The sequence below is a fragment of the Artemia franciscana genome, chromosome 3 (genome assembly GCF_032884065.1).
Source record: "Artemia franciscana chromosome 3, ASM3288406v1, whole genome shotgun sequence".
NCBI classification, from domain to species: Eukaryota; Metazoa; Arthropoda; class Branchiopoda; order Anostraca; family Artemiidae; genus Artemia; species Artemia franciscana.
Genome location: NC_088865.1, coordinates 53,830,245 through 53,854,194, shown reverse-complemented (window position 1 = coordinate 53,854,194; position 23,950 = coordinate 53,830,245). Strand labels below are relative to the sequence as shown.

At 33.8% G+C, this 23,950-nt stretch overlaps 1 protein-coding gene across 1 annotated transcript in view; it reads left to right on the top strand.

Moving 5' to 3' along the window:
- LOC136025413 (uncharacterized) overlaps positions 1–22,563 on the top strand; it is a 73,974-nt gene extending 51,411 nt beyond the window's left edge. The window contains exon 3 of the mRNA XM_065701432.1: positions 22,126–22,563. The gene's annotated coding sequence lies outside the window, so the exon portion shown is untranslated. The remainder of the gene's footprint in view (positions 1–22,125) is intronic.
- Positions 22,564–23,950: the final 1,387 nt, after the last annotated feature.

Below are 23,950 nucleotides of genomic sequence, written 5' to 3'. Positions count from 1 at the left end.
TCATATTTATGTGTGTTTAGATTTGTTATGTAGTTACAATATTTTTCCTATTTTCAAATCTTATTAGAAACTAGTCAGAATAAAAAAAAATCCAGAAGTCTAAAAATAATTATTGGAATCATCCATGTTATTATTATTATAGTTAATGGGTTTTCGACTGGCTGTCCTTACCCATTCCCCTTCTTAGGGCAGCTATGGTCTTCTTCCTTATTTTTGGTGTGGGGTGGGGGAAGTAGAAGCTGGATAGATCGATGAGTGGTGAATTTACTGTCTTTAGTTAGAGCTTTGTCTACACTCGCTTTTGAAGAGTAACCAAAGGGGCACTGTTTGATTTTAAATATATAAGTGTCATCAAATTTAGTCGTCAATTTCTTACTCATCAAAAGTTACGATCCTGAGAAAATTTGCCTTGTTTTGGAAAATAGGAGCACCCTCTAAAAGTCATACGATCTTAACGAAAATCACACCATCGCATTCAGCGTATCAGAGAACCCTACTGTAGAAGTTTCAAGCTCTTATCTACAAAAATGTGGAACTTTGTATTTTTTGCCAGAAGACCGATCACGGGTGCGTGTTTATTTGTTAGTTTGTTTTTTTCCCCAGGAGTGATCTTATCGACCAAGTGGTCCTAGAATGTGGCAATAGGGCTCATTCTAACGGAAATTAAAAGTTCTAATGCCCTTTGTAAGTGACCTAAAAATTGGAAGGCACCTAGGCCCCCTCCCAAGCTCATTTTTCCCAAAGTCAACGGATCAAAATTTTGAGATAGCCATTTTGTTCAGCATAGTCGAAAAACATAACAACCATGTCTTTGGGGACGACTTTCTCCCCACAGTCCCCAGGGGAGGGGCTTTAAGTTACAAACTTTGACCAGCGTTTACATACAGTAATGATTATTTGGAAGTGTACAGACCTTTTCAGGATGATTTTTTTTTGTTGGGGGGGGGAAGGGCTAAGTGGGAGGATTTTCCCTTGGAGGAGTTTGTCATGGGAGAAGAGAAATTCCAATGAAGGGGGCACAGGTTTTTGAAGTATTATTAAAAAAAAAAAACAATGAAAAAATAAATATGAAAAAGTTTTTTCAACTGAAAGTAAGGACCAGCATTAAAATTTTAAAACGAACAGAGATTATTACGCATATGGGGGGGGGGGGGTTCCATCTCTTCCTAAGTAGCTCGCTCTTTACGCTAAAGTATTTTTAGTAATTTCAACAATTTTTTCTACAGCCTTTGTGATTTAGGGGTCAATCTTAAAGAATTGGGACAAAATTAAAGCTTTAGTGTAAAGAGTGAGGTATCAACGAGGGGACAAACCCCCTCATATACATCACAAAAATATACGAATATAGAAGGTCGTTACGTAAGTTAATTTGTAAGTTATACATATTTTTTACTAATAAAGACGTTCGTTAAAAATTAAAATTCTAATTGCCTTTTTAAGTAACCGAAAAATTGGAAGGCAACTAGGCTAAGGACCCCCGAAGAGGAGAGGGGACGCAAGGAAGGTCGGGCATGGAGAATCATGACATTTCAAAAACAAACACTAACCAATGCATAGGGAGCTAAGTTTATTAGTATGAAACTAATTGTTTATACATAGTGTCTGAAAGATATGAAATAAATAATTCGAAGAAACAAACAAAAAATAAAAAAAATGTGAGAGTAACCTCGGACCCTGGAGGGGATAAAGGGGGTAGGATTAGTGAGAATTATGATGTCCATGGGTTCCCCCTTAAAATTTCATATAAAGCGAATCATAGAAAGTGAAGTTTGCTGAGATGAGACCTATTGCTTATGCGCAGTTTCTTTTAAAGATTAAGTTTAAAAAAAAAATACTGAAAGTACGGAGCGATATTAAAACTAGAAACTATTCCATAAATGAAAAGGACTATCCGCTACTTAACGCCCTTCTCTTTACACTAAACTTTGACTCTTTTTCACAATTCTACTTTTTAAAACAATATAAAACTTTAGCATAAAGAACGGGCGTTAAAGAGCGGACAACCCTTTTCATATACGGAATAATTTCTGTTCCTTTTAGGTTTTAACGTTGTACCTTACTGTCAGGAAAAAAAACTTGTTTTTTCATTTAACTTATGAATATCTTTGAATTAATACAGGTTTTGAATTTATTTCACCGTACATGAATAATTAAAACAAAATTTGCATATTAATTTTACTTTTTTTTTAGCTAATAATAACCTTATAATAGTCTAAGTTTGATTTTTGTTCCAGTTGTTTAAGAGTGAGTGCTAAATCACAAAGGCTGTTCAATTGGAATAGTAACCTCTTTTAAAAGTTATAAAAGAATGTTTAGTGTAAGAGCGAGCTATTGAGGAGAAGCAACCCCTCTCATATACGTAATAATATCTGTTCGTTTTAAGTGTTAATGTAGCTTTTTACTTTCAATTGAAAAAACTTGGCTTTATTTAATTGCTGATCGTTTTTTTAAATAATTTTGGGAAAAACAGCTCCTCCTCCATGAAAAATTCCCCAATCATCTCATTGGTTAATCTATAGACTGTTTTCGAATCTCCCTTCTTTGCTGCTTCTTCCATCAAAGCTGCTTTGTGTTCAATAAATCGCCTCTTGTCGGCCTTGGCACTTTTCTTTACTTTTTTGTCTATTTTTCTACATGATTCTTGCAGAACAATCAATTCAGATGCGTCTGAAGCCGACAGTTTCCAGGTTCCTTTGGAGATTCATCTTTCTTTCTTTTTCTTCTAATAGCCTAATTTCTCCTCTGCAACTTCTCTGTGCTGGCTTTTCAGTTTCTCCCACATATTTTCGACATCATTATCTGGTTCTAATTTCGATTGCAGAGTTTCAAATCTATTTAAAAGTTCTAGCAGGAACATTCATGTTGTTTCCTTGTCGTTCAGTTTCTCAACGTTGAAGTGTTTGTGTATTGTCGGTTTATTGTTTTTCTGTGTCATTACCTTTAGATGGATCTTGGCAACCATGGGGCTATGGTCTGATTTTATATATATATATATATATATATGTATATATATATATATATATATATATATATATATATATATATATATATATATATATATATATATATATATATATATATATATATATATTGTCCTAAACGTCCGAAAACGGTGAATATCGACTTGACCGGTGATTCTGAAATAAATAAGTGAAAAACCAAATATTTCAAAATGCTTTGTTTCTATCGACTATTTAAATTAGGTTTTGATTGATAGATTCTGGTGACATATCTCAGATTCTGGACCATATGAATACATTTTATTTATTTGTCTTTCTTTGCTATTAACTTTTCTTTCTCTGTTACTATTTTTGCAACACCCTCGTTTTGTTTGAATTGGTACGAAGGACTGGCATAACTGATATCCAGCCGTTCATTTTTCCAAGGATTATTTTTGTTCTGATTTTGTATTATATTGTATTGTGCTTATGTTAATAAAAACGTCTGAAAAAATTTCCTCAAATTAGGAGAATCCTGTTTTCAAAGAGAGGGGGGGATAAACACCTAGAACCTCCCATAGAAGGCTCTTTTGGGGTTGCCGCCCTGTGAAAAAAAATCACTAGTTTCTAGAAAAATTATTGATTCAGCACATAAATCACTAGATTATTGAAGAAAACAGCTAAATCAACCAACAAATTACTAGAATTACAAAACTATTTATCAGTGTAAAGAGTAGCTATTTTGCTTCTTTACCATGTTCTATACAGACGCATGAATGGGAAGGGTGTAAAAACACCCCCATAGATGTGGAAAAATACCTTTAGATTGGTATTTTGGTTTTTCTCAAGCAAAAATTACCCTTGAAATTTGAAAAAAAACCTTTTCGCATCTTTATGCAGAGAATAGAACAAAAGCTTTGCTTCTTCCCTGTATTTTCCTGATTTGGTACCTTGGGTTTATCCCCCTCAGTGATCTAATCAAAAAATTTACTTTTTAATTTATTTCCTTGTCTATTCGAAACCCCAGTTTTTTCCCCCAACAAATATAGGAACTATTTTATTTTTACTCTAGTTGAGCTAGTGCAATTACTGGACACCGACGATGATTTTGGAAATGGCTTTTTTTATATTTTTATTGAAAAAATTGTCCCGCACTTAACAAACTTTAATAAGCATCTGTCTTATCCCGCACTTAACAAACTTTAATAAGCATCGGTCTTATTGTTTCTATATAAGAAAGATTCAAAGAAAATGTTTTTCTCCCAATATATTTCCGTTTATTACTGACAATTAATAAAAAGAACTTTTCCAGAAAATACGTTTTTCAAGGAAAGTAGAGCTCCATTAAACCAAAAATTAAAAAATTAAAATCAAATCATTTACCAAGCGTAATACCATCGCAAATCAGCATCAATAAATAAAGGAAATCCAAAACGAGCAGAAATTACAATTAATGACCGAGTCAAACAACCCTCATGAGTTCTCGTGCGTACCCTCATGCTCGAGGCTCACAACCCCTATGCCTTCTCAAGGCTAGGACATTATTTGCACTCTACTGAAAAAAATACAGATGAATGTACAGTGTCAGTTTAATATACATATGCTCATATTTATTCTTTAAAATCTTAATAATGTTTTATTTATTAAAGTCATTAAAGTGGAAACATTTAATTTTTTTTCTGTTAAGTGCAAATTATGTTTAGGCCTTGAGTAGGCATAAGGGTTGTGAACCCCTAATCATGTTATATTCAGCTCGTCTTGAGTTTGACTCGGTTATTTATTGTAATTTCTGTTCGTTTTGGGTTTCGTTTATTTATTGATGCTGATTTGTGGTAGTTTTACACTTGGTAGATTATTCAGTTCTATCTTTGCTCATTTTTGGTTTAATGGAGTTCCTTACTTTTCCGTAAAAAAATTATTTTATGAATTTTTTTTTTAGTTAATTGCCAGTAATACACGGAAACATATTGAGAGATAAATATTTTCTTTGGAACTTCTTTCTATTATAGAAACAATAAAACCAATGCTTATTAAAATCTGTCAAGACAGGGACATATTTTTTCCATCATAAACGGAACGGATCCGCTCTCTTTGGGGTAGTTGGGGGAGGGGTTAATTCTGAAAAATTAGAAAAAATGAGGTATATTTAACTTACGAACGGGTTATCGGATCTCAATGAAATTTGATATTTAGAAGGATATCGTGTCTCAAAGCTCTTATTTTAAATCCTGACTGGATCTGGTTACGTTGGGGGAAGTTTGTGGTGGGGGAACCTAAAATCATGGAAAACGCTTAAATTGGAGGGATCGGGATAAAACTTGGTGGAAAAAATAAGTAGAAGTCTTACATACGTGATTTACATAATTGGAACGGATCCGATCTATTGGGGGGGGGGGGGTTAATTCTGAAAAATAAGAAAAAATGACGTATTTTTAACTTACGAAGGAGTGATCGGATCTTCATGAAACTTCATATTTAGAAGGACCTCGTAACTCAGATCTCTTATTTTAAATCGCAACCGGATCAAGCGTAATTGGGGGGGGGGGGCAGTTAGGGGGAACGGAAATCTTAGAAAATACTTAAAGCGGTGAGATCAGGATGAAAGTGGATGGGAAGAATAAAAACCTGTCTAAGATACGTGACTGACATAACTGGACCGGATCTGCTCTTTTTGGTGGAATTGGAGGGGGGGGGGGGTAATTTTGAAAATTGAGATATTTGTAACTTACGAAAGGGTGACCAGATCTTAATGAAATTTGATATTTAGAAGGATATTGTGCTTTAAAGCTCTTATTTTAAATTCCAACCAGATCCTGTGATGTTGGGGGGAGTTGGAGGGGGAAACCGGAATTCTTGGAAAACGTGAAAATTGGGGTATTTTTATCTTACGAATAGATGATCGGATCTTAATGAAATTTGATTTTTAGAAAGAATTCATGTCTCAGAGCTCTTATTTCAAATCCCTACCAGATTGTTTGACATTGGGGGGAGTTGGAGGGGGAAATCTTGGAAAAACCCTTGGAGTTTAGGAATCGGGATGAAGCTTGGTGGATAGAATAAACAAGTGTCCTTGATACGTGATTGAAGAATCGTACTGGATTCGCTCTCTTTGGGGGAGTTGGGGGTAAGGGTTCAGTGATTTGGTGAGTTTGGTGCTTCTGGACGTGCTAGGGCGATGAAAATTGATAGGCGTGTCAGGGAGCTGCACAATTTGACTTGATAAAGTCGTTTTTTCAGATTCGACCATCTGGGGGTCTAAAGGGAGAGGAAAAATTAGAAAAAATTAGGTATTTATAACTTACGAGTGGGTGATCGGATCTTAATGAATTTTGATATTTAGAAGGACATTGTGACTCAGAGCTCTTATTTCAAATCCTGACCGGCATTAAGGTTCTTATTTTCCTTTCTAAATCAATCTTTTGATTCATAGAATTTTGTTAGAGCTCATACCATATGATCTCTTGGCTCTTAGCTCTTCTCGCCTCGTCACAAGTGCCATATGAGCTCTTCGCTCTTGTTTTTCTTTTTTTTTTCAACGATATTCAAAATGCACTCTGATTGTTTTATTGGTTTGTATGGAAACTTAGACAAGTATATCTCTTAAAAAGAATAATGAAAATTGATGTATTCAATTATTTATGAAAAGACCTTCATTGACAGCTATGAAAGTTTTGAGAGCACTAGACACCAAGTTAAAGAAAAAGATAAAAAATGAAAGATAAGGTAGAAACACGTGCTACTAAAGAGCTTAAGAAGCCGCAGATTCCTTTTGAAGTTGCAGTTCTATTTTGGAATCAAGTTTTTTGGTGTTTGAATTTTTACCAATGAAAAGTGTTGTTGGATTTAATGCTTATGTTGACTTATTTATTATCCGTGTCTAAAGTGGCACCACTGACAAAAATGTGACCCTCATCTGAAAACTGAGGGTCACTAAAACCTCCGAAATTAGTTGAAATTTTCTTTAAGTATTTCCAGATAATTCTTTTGATATTTATTTAAAAGTTCGTTGTAATGAAAACTAAATTTTTTAAATTGCCATGTTAATTTATTTGCAGAAAAACCTCTTGGTATCAATTTTTGGCTTAAGATTTTACATCTATTTTTAAAATCAATATAATGACTACAAATCCTTGCATAACGAAGCAACTGTGAGAAAAATGCAGAATATGTGATATTTGAGTGTATATTACTTTCAGGGAATGGGAAACTAATCACTTCAAAATCAAAATCATCCGTTTTATTAGACATTTTGAAACTTAATTTATTATTATCACAAATATTAACATTTAAATCTAAGAAATGATCTTCATGACCAGCGCCATGACTAAGTTCAAGAGTAAGCTCTGATGGATATATATTTTTAGAAATATCAATGAAATCCTTACAATTTAAGACCAAAATATCATCTAAATATCTTTTATTATTTGACAAAACATGTTTTAAATTATTTGGATTATTCTTATCCATCATATATTTATATTCTAGTTGACTTAAAAATAAGTCAGCTATAAATGGGCTGGCATTCCCCCCCCCCATGGGAATTCCCACGATTTGCTTGTACAAATCACCACCAAATCTTATATAAGTATTGTATAAAACAAATTCTAATAACTCAAAAATCATATCCAAGCTGTAACATCTCAAGTCAACTGTGGTATTAAAGCAATTTGTCCATATAGCTTTTTTATTATAAGTGTCTATTTTTAAGAACCTTTTACTAGATAAGAGGAAAGATTTCTTGATAACAGTTTTTAAATTATCTAACACTACATTAAGTGATAAATTAGTATACATTGTCGCAAAATCGAAAGACTCAATTCTTTTATATATATATGTATTATATATATATATATATATATATATATATATATATATATATATATATATATATATATATATATATATATATATATTGTATAATATATTAGTTCTTCATCACTTTTTCGATGGTTTTATCTCCGTGGGGCTCTTAGAAAATGTAAATTTTTTAAATCACACCTTATCTACCCATGAAAGTTTTTGCCCAGAAAATCTCTTTTCCACCAAAAACTAATCCATGCTACCCCCGCCCCTCCTTAGGTAGTGCTCATTTTCACATTTAGCATTTATCTTGTATTGACTAATTCAGTTTTAAGGAACACATTTGTATCTTTGCTTTTCCTATATCACAAAATGTTCCAGGAAAGTCTAAAAGGATGTGTTAATAGCAAGCATAATTACATGTGAAGAAAAAAGGTCTTGACCAGACATCGCAACCATCTTGAGGTTTTCGCTCTTGTAATGTATTTAGCCAATCTTCAAAATTTATCCTTTTATAAATTTTTTAGTTCGGAAAAACATATTGTCTATTGTCTGCAAATGATTGACTTTCCTTTTCTTTTCTAGATAATGAAGTAGCTGGGCAGTAAATTTCGGAACTCTGTATAAGCCTGTTCTCTGTTGCATTCGTCTTTTTGTGTATAGACGCTTATTTTTACATAAAAAGACAGTGCAGCAGAACTGGTTTCTTATAATTTTAAAGTTTAAATAAAAAAAACAAGGGTTCTAAACCTCAAGTTAAATAGAGTCTCAGTAAAATTCGCGTATATTTTTTTTTCCTCCCCTTTTTATATTTTACTAAAAAAATAGAACCCTCAAAAATTTTTTACTCAATTTTGCTTCAATTTTTTGCTCATCCTTCACCTAACGAATTTACTGCTCATTGAAGCTGTGCAATTATGTGGCCTCTGCTCCTGCCAAAGAACCTCTTCCTGACTCAACATACAAGAATATTTTTTTATTTTATATTTTAATATAAATTTAATCAATAAAATATTGTTTCTTTGTATTCTTGCAAACAGCTTGTTGTTCTTAGAGCTAGGGATAGTTCATAGGGACGGAGTACAAGATAGAGAAAATTAAAATAAATACATAACTATGTTTATCAAAACGATTAATGAAGAGCACTTACTATACACGAACAACTATTGTATACTTTCAACTTTAAGCATCCCCTTTTAAGAAGGGGATGCCATGGAGGAAAAGTAATTTTGTGGTTATGTTTCAAAAACAATTTCGACAGACGTATTTCTGGGCCCGCCATTTTATATTTGCGGATTAATGCTAAACTTAAAAAATGTAGCTAGGACTTTTTTATATATAGAGTGAACCTGATAAAAGTAGGAAAGGCGATCTTGCTTGTCCAAAAACCCCAACGCGAGGGTTTACTGTATCTATATGCTTACTAATGGCGAAGTAATAATAATTATAAAATAACTAAAATAGTTCATTCTTTCAAATATATTGACCATCGGGTACAGAATAATTTCAATTGAAAATATATTGCGTATTCATTGAAGAGCCAATGCTACTAATTGTTTTGGGGAGTTAAATGAGGGTTGCACAACTCATATTAATGGCCTTTTCCGTTTCTTTTTGTGCTGGATTTCTTCATTCAATGTAGTCTGTTTGGTTTAAGATTGTTAACTTAGAGGATTCGACTTATGCCCGGTCTGATCTCTAAAATTTTGTCTTTTCTTTCGCGAAAATCCATCGTTTTCATGCATTGAATTTTTAAATGAAATAACAGTGTATACAGTACTTTTGCGTTGACGATAGCTTCTGGTCTATGGATGAGCATCCTAACCCCAAAAAACCTTTGGGCGTTTTCATGAGTATCTAGGCTTGTATGAGAAGCCTAGAGGAAACTTTTAAGAACCTAATAAAATTATTGAAGAATAATTCTTATCCTCCTTCAAAAGAACTATGCAGCAAGGTCGTGGAAATATGGCATATATTTTATGAAATTTTCAAAAATGTTGAAGATTAGCAAAAAATATATAAAACGCCTTTTAAACCGTCGATTGTTGAAAAGACGTTATACTTTTGACTGTGGGGGAGACCTGTACTTAACGCTTTAGGTCTGTAAAACTGGTGAAAATTTGGTTATAATAGATTTTGAGTTGATTGTAAATCAAAAGTAACTCTAAAACAAAAGAGGTTATAGCATTAAGTGTCAATTATTTATAGCATAAAAGCAATAGCGTTTTTCAAAAGCTTATTATATGAGTGGGATTGAATATTAAACCTATTCCAATTTTTGGAATAGACCCTAAAACTCTTATTTAAAGATGCAAACCAGTGTTGTCAGCTATGTCATACCACATCTGAAAACTTATAAAATTATTGAAAAAACTTAACTCGAGTATAGAATATGAAAAATAGATTCTTAAGAGTGTCGAAATTTTAGTTATTTTAGAAACACTGCATAGAGGTCTGAATCGAAATCCTATGGGCAAAACAGTAAAATTCTACGGTTGAATCATAGGGTTTCATTGTCACGTGACACATCCGACATCGTTTATTGCTTGATAGCCAATGATTAACGCAGGGGTGGGGAATAAGTGCATGCATGGTAAGTGCAAACAAACACTACTTAGGAACAGTAGGGAAATTTTTCCCTACTGCCAAGAGCTCATATGGCACTTGTGACGAGGCGAGAAGAGCTAAGAGCCAAGATATCATATGGTAGGAGCTCTAACAAAATTCTATGAATCAATAGATTGATTTTAAAAAGAAAATAAGAGGCTTAATGCCGGTCAGGATTTAAAATAAGAGCTCTGAGTCACGATGTCCTTCTAAATATCAAAATTCATTAAGATCCGATCACCCACTCGTAAGTTATAAATACCAAATTTTTCTAATTTTTCCTCTCCCTTTAGCCCCCCAGATGGTCGAATCTGGGAAAACGACTTTATCAAGTCAAATTGTGCAGCTCCCAGACACGCCTATCAATTTTCACCGTCCTAGCACGTCCAGAAGCACCAAACTCGCCAAATCACTGAACCCCTCCCCCTACTCCCCCAAAGAGAGCGAATCCAGTACGATTCTGTCAATCATGTATCAGGGACATTTGTTTATTCTATCCACCAAGCTTCATCCCGATTCCTACACTCCAAGTGTTTTTCCAAGATTTCCCCCTCCAACTCCCCCCAATGTCAAACGATCTGGTCGGGATTTGAAATAAGAGCTCTGAGACATGAAATCTTTCTAAAAATCAAATTTCATTAATATCCGAACATATATTCGTAAGATAAAAATACCCCAATTTTCACGTTTTCCAAGAATTCCAGTTTCCCCCTCCAACTCCCCCCAACGTCACAGGACCTGGTCGGAATTTAAAATAAGAACTTTAAAGCACAAGATCCTTCTAAATATCAAATTTCATTAAGATCTGGTCACCCTTTCGTAAGTTAAAAATACCTCAATTTTCGAAATTACCCCCCCTCCAATTCCACCAAAGAGAGCAGATCCGGTCCGGTTATGTCAGTCACGTATCTTAGACAGGTTTTTATTCTTCCTATCCAGTTTCATCCTGATCTCACCGCTTTAAGTATTTTCTAAGATTTCCGCCCCCCCCCCCCAATTACGCTTGATCCGGTTGAGATTTAAAATAAGAGATCTGAGTTACGAGGTCCTTCTAAATATGAAAATATTGTTTTCAATCCTAGCTAAATCTCTTATGTTTTCTTTAATCTATGAGATTAATATAATTTGCCTAAAACCTTAGAAAAAAGAAAATCAGACTCAAAACTAAATTGCAGAAAATAAGAGAAAGTGGTATCATCTTAAAGGGTCCATTTAATCTTTGAACAAAACGACGGTTATATTCTAAAAGAGTATAAAAAAGGTCTCAAGTGGCATGTTCATATAATTTATAGCTCGATAATAAAAATATCTCCAAATTTATCACGAAATTCCCTTCCCCCTCTCTGCATAGGTACTATGCTTTCCCTTTTTCATCTTTGAATATTGTTTTCAATCCTGGCTAAATCTCATATGTTTTCAGACCTTTGAAAATTCAAAAAAATAGCAAAAGAAAACAAAATTTAAACTCACGGTTCAACTTTCTAAAATAACCCTCTTTGCATCGATAGTCAGAACAGGGTTGCCACTCAGCTGGTTTTTTTGGTGCCACTTTGGGAGGCAAAATGATGTTACTTTTGTATAAAAAGTGTCATTTTCCAAAAATTTGCCACTTGCAATGCTTTCGAATTTACCAACTTGGTACCAACAAGCTTTTCGAATTTAAAATCTTTGTCAATCCGCTTGGGATCACCTTTGCGCGGTTTTCCTCGTCTTTAAATTTCAAACATGAAAAATTGGCTTTAATTCCATCTATCAACTACAAAAAAGTAATATTGATTTTACTTAGGTAGTGCTGATTCTCCGCTTTGTGCAACACTTCCACTCTAGTCAACTTTCAAGCCCCCCCCCCCCACTTAAATCCCTCTAAAGCGCAAATGGTACTTACTGTATAAAACAAGAATTCGTCCCACAGAGTACTTTTTTCTCTTTCTTTTTTCTGAAGTGTCTTTGCTCATAGCGCAAAAAAGAAACGAAAAAAGATAAGAGAAAAAGCCTTCCGTTTTCTTTTTCTCTTGAGAAAAAGGAAAAAAGGGACAGTAATACTCATCTACACTGAGGGCTTTTCATCCAGTTCTCCACAAAATGGAGTCAATGGATTATTGCAGTTCGTCCGGGTACTTGAACCTTTTCTTCTCTGATAATACTGAACAGAGTGCCACGATCATAGATCGCAGCTATTGATGACCCTATGATAAATACATCTAATAGTGGATCAGATATTAAATATTTCAAATGATTTATTTGGCAAAACTTTAGGATATCCTTCTACTGAGGTATATGAGAGACAAAACTTAAGGAAATTATGACTTATTACACTCAAAACTTCGTGACCAGGAAACAACTAAAAGGAGGAAGTGCGTCCAATCCTTTTTTGGTGACAATTAACCTACAGGTTTCCAAAGTGGCTGTTATTTATGATTAATGTGATAATGATGAAGCACAAGGGTTATGGTTAATATGAAGGAGCATAAACAAAGCAATATAGCGTTTCCGAATCTGAAAACAGAGACGGAAAAATGAAAGAAAAAGAACATCGATGCTTCTGCATTCAAAGTTTTCCTTCCGTTTTTTATTTATTTATTTTCTTTTTTTTGAAAAAATTTCTTTTTGGTAAAAAAGCGCTTTTTTGAAAAAAATCCTACTTTTGTTAAAAAGTGTCACGTTTCCCGACAAGCGCCACTTAAAAAAAAGAGCCAAAGTGGCACGAAAGTGTCAGCCATGGTAACCCTGGGTTAGAATTACACTGAACGTAAACCTGTTCAAATAAAATTCTTTACCAGGAGTCACAAGAGAATCTTTGATGAAATGGTATAATCTTATAAACATTCTGCTTTTACTAGCATAGGAAGAAAGGTTATTAATTCAATGATCTATTTCTGGTTTTTGATGTGTAGTAAATAATTGAGACAAAAACTTGAGAAAGAAGTAAAAAACTTGTGTCAAATTAACTCAGATTAAGAGTTACTAGGGATGGATTGTCACTTATTATAAATCCCTAGGGGTGGCAGTAGTGAACGAAAGGAAATTTTTGAGGAGCCAACTTTTTTTTCGAGAAGGCAGATTTCTTGGGAAATCCTAAAAAATTCGGGAATAGTGGAAGCACTGGTGTTTTCAGATAAAATCTGCCAAAAAATTTTAGTAGGCCATGAAAACTGTCAAGTAGCATTACTACTATGCCACCCCACCTTTTTCGTGGCGGAACACAACTTGTGGTTTGACAGCTTTTCTTTTAACAAAAATTATTTTTATATGTAAAAAATGGTATTTTCAGACAAAATCTTGCAACAAATTTTAGTGGGCCATGAAAACTGCAAAGTAGCATTGCTACTTTGCTACCCACTTTTTGCACGACGGGGTATAAACATTGTTTTTATACGTAAAAATGGTATTTTCAGACAAAATCTGCCAACAAATTTGAAAACTGTCAAGTAGCATTGCTACTTTGCTACCGGATTATTTGAACAGCGGCACAACATACAGTACTTGATCTGGGCAATAAACAGAAACCAAAATCAATGCCCTCATATGTTTTTTGCGTCATACAAACAAAAATATTGATGGAAGATAGCCAAGTGTTGTTCAATACTGTTCTCCTAAGCGTTAAATTTAAACTAATCAAAAATGTGGGCAAAGCTATGATTAAGCTAAGTAATTATGAATATATTTAATCTAAAACCAACAGAATTTTCAGCAGTCAGAATTCTAGAATAAATGGTTATCTGAATAATTTCGTAGGTCTGTCCTTTACCAGAAAAAAAAACATGTCAAAAACAAGGAAGTTTTCTTTTCCCAACCTCTTTTGTCCCTTCAAAGAGGCTAAAAAACATTAATAATGATAATAAATCAACTCTTACTTAATTACTATAACATAAACTACTGTCAAAGCCTAACTACTTAAAGTGTACTGTAACTACAAATGTCAAACAGTTACAACAGATGGCTCACAAAATAAATATATTGACCTATCCTGGCATTAATCTTGGCAACTACAAATGTCAAAGAGTTATAACATATGGCTCACAAAATAAAATATTGACCTATCCTGGCAACTACAAATGCCAAAGAGTTACAAAATATGGCTCACAAAATAGAATATTGACCTATCCTGGCTTTAATCCTGGCAACTAAAAATGTCAAAGAGTTGACAACCCTTTTCATATACGGAATAATTTCTGTTCCTTTTAGGTTTTAACGTTGTACCTTACTGTCAGGAAAAAAAACTTGTTTTTTCATTTAACTTATGAATATCTTTGAATTAATACAGGGTTTTGAATTTATTTCACCGTATATGGAATAATTAAAACAAAATTTGCATATTAATTTTACTTTTTTTAACTAATAATAACCTTATAATAGTCTTAAGTTTGATTTTTGTTCCAGTTGTTTAAGAAACAAATACAAAGTAGAGACAATAGGGAATTTTTTTTTTTTTTTTGTGCTAAATCACAAAGGCTGTTCAGTTGGAATAGTAACCTCTTTTAAAAGTTATAAAAGAATGTTTAGTGTAAGAGCGAGCTATTGAGGAGAAGCAACCCCTCTCATATACGTAATAATGTCTGTTCGTTTTAAGTTTTAATGTAGCTTTTTACTTTCAATTGAAAAAACTTGGCTTTATTTAATTGCTGATCGTTTTTTGAAATAATTTTGGGAAAAACAGCTCCTCCTCCATGAAAAATTCTCTTCCCAACGAGAAATTTCTCCATGGTAAGATTCTTCCACGTAGCTTGAATTAGCGATGTTTGCGGAACTAATTTTGCAAGGCTTACTAACAGAACAGCCAAAGAGGTCGAAACTGTTTTGATGAAAATGAAAGTCAAAAGTTGATTCTCAAATAACTAGAATGAATGAAAGAAAAAATCTTTAAAGGATATACGTAATAATTTATGTTCGTTTTAAGTTTTGATGTTATTTTTTACTTTCAGTTGGAAAAATCATGTGTCATCAAACAGTTCGTGGTAACGAACTGTAGTAAGGAGCGACCCGGCTCAATAGTCATCAAAACTCTGAAAAATTGAATTTTGATATCAATAGCTACATCAAAAGAATCGCATTTTAATGCTGATTTTAAATATATAAGTTTCATCAAGTTTAGTCTTACCCATCAAAAGTTACGAGCCTGAGAAAATTTGCCCTATTTAGGAAAATAGGGGGAAACACCCCCTAAAAGTCGTAGGATCTTAGCGAAAATGACACCATCAGATTCAGCGTATCAGAGAACCCTACTGTAGAAGTTTCAAGCTCCTATCTACAAAAATGTGGAATTTTGTATTTTTTGCCAGAAGACAAATCACGGGTGCGTGTTTATTTTTTTTTTTTTTTTTTGTTTTTTTTTTTTTCTTTTCCCCAGGGGTCATCGTATCGAACAAGTGGTCCTAGAATGTCGCAAGAGGGCTCATTCTAACGGAAATGAAAAGTTCTAGTGCCCTTTTTAAGTGACCAAAAAAATTGGAGGGCATCTAGGCCCCCTCCCACGCTCATTTTTTTCCCAAAGTCAACGGATCAAAATTTTGAGATAGCCATTTTGTTCAGCATAGTTGAAAACCATAATAACTATGTCTTTGGGGATGACTTACTCCCCAACAATCCCTGGGGGAGGGGCTGCAAGTTACAAACTTTGACCAGTGTTAACATATAGTAATGGTTATTGGGAAGTGTACAGACGTTTTCAGGGGGATTTTATTTTGTTTGGGGGTGGGGCTGAGGAGAGGGGGCTATGTTGGACGATCTTTCCTTGGAGGAATCTGTCATGGGGGAAGAAAAATTCAATGAAAAGGGCGCAGGATTCTCTAGCATTACTATAAGAAAACAATGAAAAATAAACATGAAAACGTTTTTTCAAATGAAAGGAAGAAGCAGCATTGAAACTTAACACGAACAGAGATTATTACGCATATGAGGGGTTCTAAAAATACTTTAGCATAAAGAGCGAGGTATTTAGGAGGAGATAATTACCTCGCTCTTTATGCTAAAGTATTTTTAGTAATTTCAACTATTTATTCTACGGCCTTTCTGATTCAGGGGTCATTCTTAAAGAATTGGGACAAAAGTTACGATTTAGTGTAAAGAACGAGGTATTAACGAGGATACAAACCCCCTCATATACATAATAATAATTAAAGAATATAAAAGTTTGTTACGTAAGTTAATTCTAAAGTTACGTATATTTTTTGCTAATAAAAAAAATTCGTAAAAATTAAAATTAATAGTTGCCTTTTTATGTAACGGAAAAATTGCATGGCAACTAGGCCTCCTTCCCCATCCCATATTTCTCAAAATCGTATGATCAAAACTAAGAGAAAGCCATTTAGCCAAAAAAGGAATTAATATGCAAATTTCATTTGAATAGTTTACGTGTGGAGAGTCAAAATCAAACATGCATTAATTCAAAAACGTTCAGAAATTACATAAAAAAAAACTAGTTTTTTTTAACTGAAAGTAAGGAGCGACATTAAAACTTAAAACGAACAGAAATTACTCCGTATATGAAATAGATTGTTCCCTCCGCAATCCCTCGCTCTTTACGCTAAAGTTTGACTCTTTGCCACAATTCTGCTTTTTAAAACAATTAAAAGCTTTAGCGTAAAGAGCGAGGGATTGCGGAGGGAACAATCTATTTCATATACGGAGTAATTTCTGTTCGTTTTAAGTTTTAATGTCGCTCCTTACTTTCAGTTAAAAAAACTAGTTTTTTTTTATGTAATTTCATTTAATAACCAACACAAGCCAAAGACATACAATATTTTTGGTTCATTATCACATAAACATCAAAATTATGAAGGTGTATAACATAAAGTCAAATGCTAAGATCGGCCAGAAAAAAAAAACAAAGATTATTGCTCATATCAGCCATTATTTAAAAAAAAAAAAAATCAAACTTTAGCGTTAAGAGCGAGGTATTGACAAGGGGGAAAACTTTTTAATATATGTAATATGAAGGATTTCTCTTCCTCGTCAATACCTCTTTCTTTGCGCTAAAGTTCGAATTTTGTTCCAATTTTATAAGAATGACCCTTGAAACACAAAGGCCGTTTCAATAGAATAGATTTTCTTCTTGAAATTACTACAAATACTTTAGCGTAAAGAGCAAGGCATTGACGAGGAGGTGAATCCCCTCGAACGATCTCTCTTCGTTTTAAGTTTACATCAAGAAATTGATATATGCCTTCCAAATTTCGTCGTCCTGGCTTACCTGGAAGTGCCTAAAGTAGGATAACCGGGAGAGACAGACCGACCGACCGACAGAATTTGCGATAGCTACATGTCACTTGGAAGATACCAAGTGCCATAAAAAGTATAGTTGAAAATTTTCAGGATAATATATAAGACAGCCGCCAAATTGAAAACGAAATTGAAATTTAAATAAAAATTTGCATTTAAAGGTTATTAATTGCTAATAAAGACTGTACAAGAATAGTCAATGATGACACATGTACCAAGACCCAGTGTAGCTCTTCTTGAGAAAACACTTGCATTTATGTGGATTTATTGGATGTCTTATGTCCCTGAGGCCTGTGTCTATGGAATGAAGTTGCATGGCTCAATTCAACGAGACGTCTTATTTTGCGCAGTAATATTCGTTTTACCAGGATCTGTGAAATACTGCACAGTCAGTTGACTAGAATCTGTTACCGATTCGAAGCAGGGATCTAGAACGACAGAAACTATGTGCACCCAGGTTGTCTGAATCGCGTATCTATATTACTATAAAAACAGCTTGAGTGTTAGAGTTGAATTATTGAGAGTTTCTGGGGGTTAATTCAGTCCATAATTTTCAACAAGAATATAAGACGTTGGACCAAATTGACTAAACCATTGACTGACCAAATTAAGGTGAATTTACAGACGAGCACATAAACACAATAATACTTCACACAACCGAGAAAAATTATCACTTTACCAAAAAAGTAAAAAAGCTATTTTCTCTGGATTTCACTAGCTATTAAATAAAAAAAACAAGTTTTTTGAAATGAAAGTAAGGAGCGACATTAAAACTTAAAACGTAAAGAAATTACTCCGTATATGAAAGGGGCTTTCCTCCTCGACACCCCGCTCTTTACGCTAAAGTTTTTTATTGTTTTAAAAAGTAGAGTTGCGAGAAAGAATCAAACTTTAGCGCAAATAGCGGGGTGTCGAGGAGGAAAGCCCCTTTCATATACGGAGTAATTTTTGTTCGTTTTAAGTTTTAATGTCGCTCCTTACTTTCATTTCAAAAAACTTGTTTGTTTATTTAATTTCTGAAAGTTTTTGAATTAATGCATGTCTGATTTTGGCTCTCCGTACATAAATTATTAAAATGAAATTGGCATATTAATTCTTTTTTTTTTGGCTAAATGGCTTTTTCTTAGTTTTGATCAGACGATTTTGAGAAATAAGGGGTGGGGAAGGAGGCCTAGTTGCCCTTCAATTTTTCGGTTACTGAAAAAGGCAACTAGAACTTTTAATTTTTAACGACCTTTTTTATTAGTAAAAAATATACATAACTTAACTTAAAATATACATAACTTATTAACATAACTTTATATTATTATATTTTTGATTATATATATGAGGGGGTTTGTCCCCTCGTTAATACCTCGCTCTTCACACTAAATCTTAAGTTTTGTCCCAATTCTTTAAGAATGACCCCTGAATCAGAAAGGCCGTAGAATAAATAGTTGAAATTACTAAAAATAATTTAGCATAAAGAGCGAAGTATTTATCTCCTCCTAAATACATCGCTCTTTATGCTAAAGTATTTTTAGAACCCCTCATATGCGTAATAATCTCTGTTCGTTTTAAGTATTAATGCTTCTCCTTACTTTCAATTGAAAAAACTTTTTCATGTTTATATTTTCATTGTTTTTTTTAATAGTAATGCTGGAAAATCCTGCGCCCTTTTCATTGAATTTCTCTTCCCCATGAAATATTCATCCACGGAAAGATCCTCCCATATAGCCTCCTCCTTTTTTTCGGGGGGGGGGGGGGGGGGCCAAAACCTTCGAAACAGCATATATAAAGTAGCACTTTTTTTTATTTAGTAATGCGAAAAGAAAGTATCTCGGAAAATACAGACTAACTTTAATCTGTAGTATTGTAGCGGATGGGGGAGGGGGAGACTGAAGCCTCAAAAGTACGTTTTAGGCTCGGGTTATGTTCATAGTGATTTAGAACCAGTAATTAATCTATTATATCCCACTGAAATGGAAATTTTAGGGTTAACAGTGCAACATGGATGCTGTGGGGGGTAGTTCTTTTATTGCAACAACGTAGATTTTAATTAAAAATGACAGTTTCCAAAATTGATCCATTAAAAGCTGTACTTTATCCTGGAGGGGGGGATAAAAGCCCTAATATCAAGGATAATTCTATTTTGCTGTGGAAAACAAACTCTTTACAAAAAAAAAATAACAGCACAATTGCTAATCACATAAAAGAGGATAAAAAGTTAGACAGAAAACGGGTTAATAATTGGGCAGGGCCTTGAACGGATAATGGCATGCTGTAAAATCCCCCAAAAAAGGCTTCACACATATATCTAGATTCTTAATAAATGTCCTACTTTTGCCAGAAATCCAAAGAAACTATGGACTAATTTAACATTTGACAAAGTTTCGGGGGGGGGGGGGACCGAAGGTCCCCCCCCCCTGTGTACGTGCCAGCCTGAACTCCTCACCCAAACCAAAAAAATCCCCCTGAAAACGTCGGTACACTTCCCAATAACCATTACTGTATGTAAACATTGGTCAAAGTTTGTAACTTGCAGCCCCTCCCCCAGGGACTGTGGGGAGGGGGTAAGTTATCCCAAAGACAGTTATTATGGTTTTCGACCATGCGGAACAAAATAGGTATGTCAAAATTTTGATCCATTGACTTTGGAAAAAAATGAGCGTGGGAGGGGGCCTAGGTGCCCTCCAATTTTTTTGGTCACTTAAAAAGGGCACTAGAACTTTTCAATCTCGTTGGAATGAGCCCTCTTGCAACACTCTAGGAGCACTTGGTCGATACGATGATCCCTGAAAAAAAACAAACAAACAAATAAACACACACCCATGATTTGTCTTCTGGCAAAAAATACGAAATCCCACATTTTTTTAGATTGGACCTTGAAATTTTTTTCTATATAGTTCTCTGATACGCTGAATGCGATGGTGTGATTTTCGTTAAGATCCTATGACTTTTAGGGGGTGTTTCTCCCTATTTTCCAAAATAAGGCAAAATTTCTCAGGCTTTTAACTTTTGATGACAAAGACTAAATTTGATGAAACTTATATATTTAAAATCAGCATAAAAATCTGATTCTTTTGATATATCTTTTAGCATCAAAATGCCGTTTTTTAGAGTTTCGTTTACTATTGAGCCGTGTCGCTCCTTACTACAGTTCGTTACCACGAACTGTTTGATTGTAAATTAAATTCATTTTTATTTAGAATTGATAAAAGAAATTGTTCAGTTTGTGAATTTAGTGATGGAGAGACTTGGTATCATTTTTTGGGGGGTTCAAGACTTATGAAAAGGACAACATTGAGATGCAAGTCAAATCACAAAAGTTTTTGCTTCTCCTTTGGTTCTCATATTAAAGTTCTCTTATATATTAAAAACGTTAATTTGTTTTAATATAAATCAATTTTATTTTACATACCGATAGCGGCAGAGTGAAATATTGGCTCTGATCTGTTGCGCATCGAGTTTGGAGGACAATAAACAGCCTTTTTCTTTGTGAGAAAGTTTGATTCCCATTTTGCATTTCGTATCAAATTTAGTAGAAAACTGAACATTTTTAATTCTGTAGCATCGGAAAAAAAATTTTAGAACTTAAAACTGGTTTACATGAATGAACTAGTGAAAAAGAAAAGGTTTTTCGCTGGTTCTGGAAATACCGTTTTTAATAAGTTCTAAGTTATAATAAGAACTGAGAACAAGTAGGGAAGAATAATAAAGGCATGTACAAACCATTAGCTGATTTTTACTTGTTCAACAGCATCCACAGAATTTGCTCTAATTGTTGGGTCTCATTTATCATCTGTGGTAAATTATTCAAATGAGGAGAGAGAAACAGAAGAAAGGAAGAACACCAGTGCCACTGTAGACCTAGAAAAGTTTCAGTGCGTTTCAAGGATTATTTAGCTGCCTGAAATTTCAAAAGTGAAGAAAATCATCTTGTTGTTTGTCGTAAAATAAGACTCACTAAATTTTTTTAGGGGTTTGAGGTGATAATGGGAAACTTACAAAAATATGTTTTTGCAAGTTTTATCTCGCAATAGTAAAATTTTTCGAAAATTTTATTTTGCAATAAATAAAATTTATTTATCTGGCATATTTTCAACTTATTTTTCAATCTTCAATAAACCAATTTTTTAAGGAAATTTAGTGGATAGGTAGGGCTGAAGCTTAGATGTGTAAGGATAATAGAAATGTCGAATTACGTTGAAGGGTTAAAACCCCAGACTTCAGAAAAATAGCATGCCAAAAACTTGCATAGGAAAAAAATTGATTCCTTTGTTTGACAACACTCCAAATTCTGTCAAAGAAAAACAACGAATGCAATAGGGTTCGAATCTTGATGCTTGATACAATGACAGTTTTTTGAGCATAATTATAAGTTAATTGAAAAGATCGCCTAAAAATGACTAGTGGCGGTTGTAGTCTTCCTTGCACCCGGGTCAGAATTATGATCTTAACCCGATGACCCATTCTAATTGCTTCTTTAAAGTAATGATCTGGTCTTTGTTTATTTATTTATTTTATCACTTCTTTACATGTCTTTTATCTCTAATCGATTTACGTCCTCTTTCTTTTCTAGGCTAAGCAGTAACTGAGCAGTAAATTTTGCAGTAAAACTGTGTAAGCCTGTACACTGTTGCCGTCTATTTGTGTGATAGCCTTAATTTTCACAGAGAAAGGCGTTTCAACAGACCAGGCTTCTTGTAATGTTAAAGTTAAAATAAAAATCAAGGGCTTTCAACCTTAAATTCGTTTCATTCTTTGTAAAATTCTTGTTTATGCCTTTTTTCTTTTTCACATTTTAAAAGACATAGAGCCCTTAACATTTTTGAACTAATTATATTTTTTGCTCATCCTTTGCTAATCGAATTTACTGCTCATCCCAGCTCTTCTGCTCTTCGTGAAGTCTACTCAACCAAGAAATTGCATCCTGAGTCATCCTGAGTCAAGAAAATAAATTGAAAAATTTTAAATATACTGATTTTGCTGATTTAAAATATACAAGTTTCATCATTTATGTATTTATTGTCGTTTTAAAAAGTAGAGTTGTAACAAAGAGTCAAACTTTAGCGTAAAGAGCGGGGTGTTGAGGAGGGAACCACCCTTTTAATATACGGAATAATTTCTGTTAATTTTAAGTTTTAATGTCGCTCCTTACTTGCTGTTAAAAAAAAACTAGTTTTTTTTTATTTGTAATTACTTAGGAACCCTGATTAAAAGGTTGATTCAGCAAAGGTTGAAGCTTATGTAGTAATTAACGTGTATATGCCTACAAATTATAACAAGAACAATCTGATTCACGATTTGCGTCTGTCTGCAAGCTTTTAGTCAGGTTTCTTAAAAAAGTGGCCTAAGAAGGATAACTTCATATACTGAGCTAATTTCCTCAACTTTAACTTAAATCATGTTGTTGCTTCGTTTGTCAGTCACAAGAGCAAAGTTTTAAAGAAGGATTCTACTCGGACCTCCTTCCTATCTCTACTTTCTTTTACTCATCCCCACCTATTACTCAAAATGTAGAATCGAGTTGGTTTTCCTACCGAAGTTTATTTGAGTAAGTAATCGAAGTAATTTGAAGACTTCTTTATTACTACAGCTCCAGCAAGCAGTACAGGTAAATCAATCCTCTTAAGATTTTTATAGCTATCTATAAAATCTATTGCACTGTCCATGATTTGGCACTTTCAGTATCAGATGATGTTGTTAAGGTAACAGATATTTTAAATAATTATCCATGTTTGACTATGAAAAATAACCCAGCATCAAAAACTACCCCAATCAAACAGTTCGTGGTAACGAACTGTAGTAAGGAGCGACCCGGCTCAATAGAAACCAAAACTCTAAAAAATGAAATTTTGATACCAATAGCTACATCAAAAGAATCGGATTTTAATGCTGATTTTAAATATATAAGTTTCATCAAGTTTAGTCTTGCGCATCAAAAGTTAAGAGCCTGAGAAAATTTGCGTTATTTTAGAAAATAGGGGGGAACACCCCCTAAAAGTCATAGAATCTTAACGAAAATTATACTATCAGATTCAGCGTATTAGAGAACCCTACTGTAGAAGTTTCAAGCTCCTATCTACAAAAATGTGGAATTTTGTATTTTTTGCCAGAAGGCAGATCACGGATGCGTGTTTATTTGTTTGTTTTTTTGTTGTTTTTTTCCCAGGGGTGATCGTATCGACCCAGTTGTCCTAGAATATTGCGAGAGGGCTCATTCTAATGGAAATGAGAAGTTCTAGTGCCCTTTTTAAGTGACCAAAAAAAGTGGAGGGCACCTAGGCCCCCTCCCACGCTAATTATTTTCCCAAAGTCAATGGATCAAAATTCTGAGATAGCCATTCTATTCAGAGTAGTCGAAAAACCTAATAACTATGTCTTTGGAGACGACTTACTCCTCC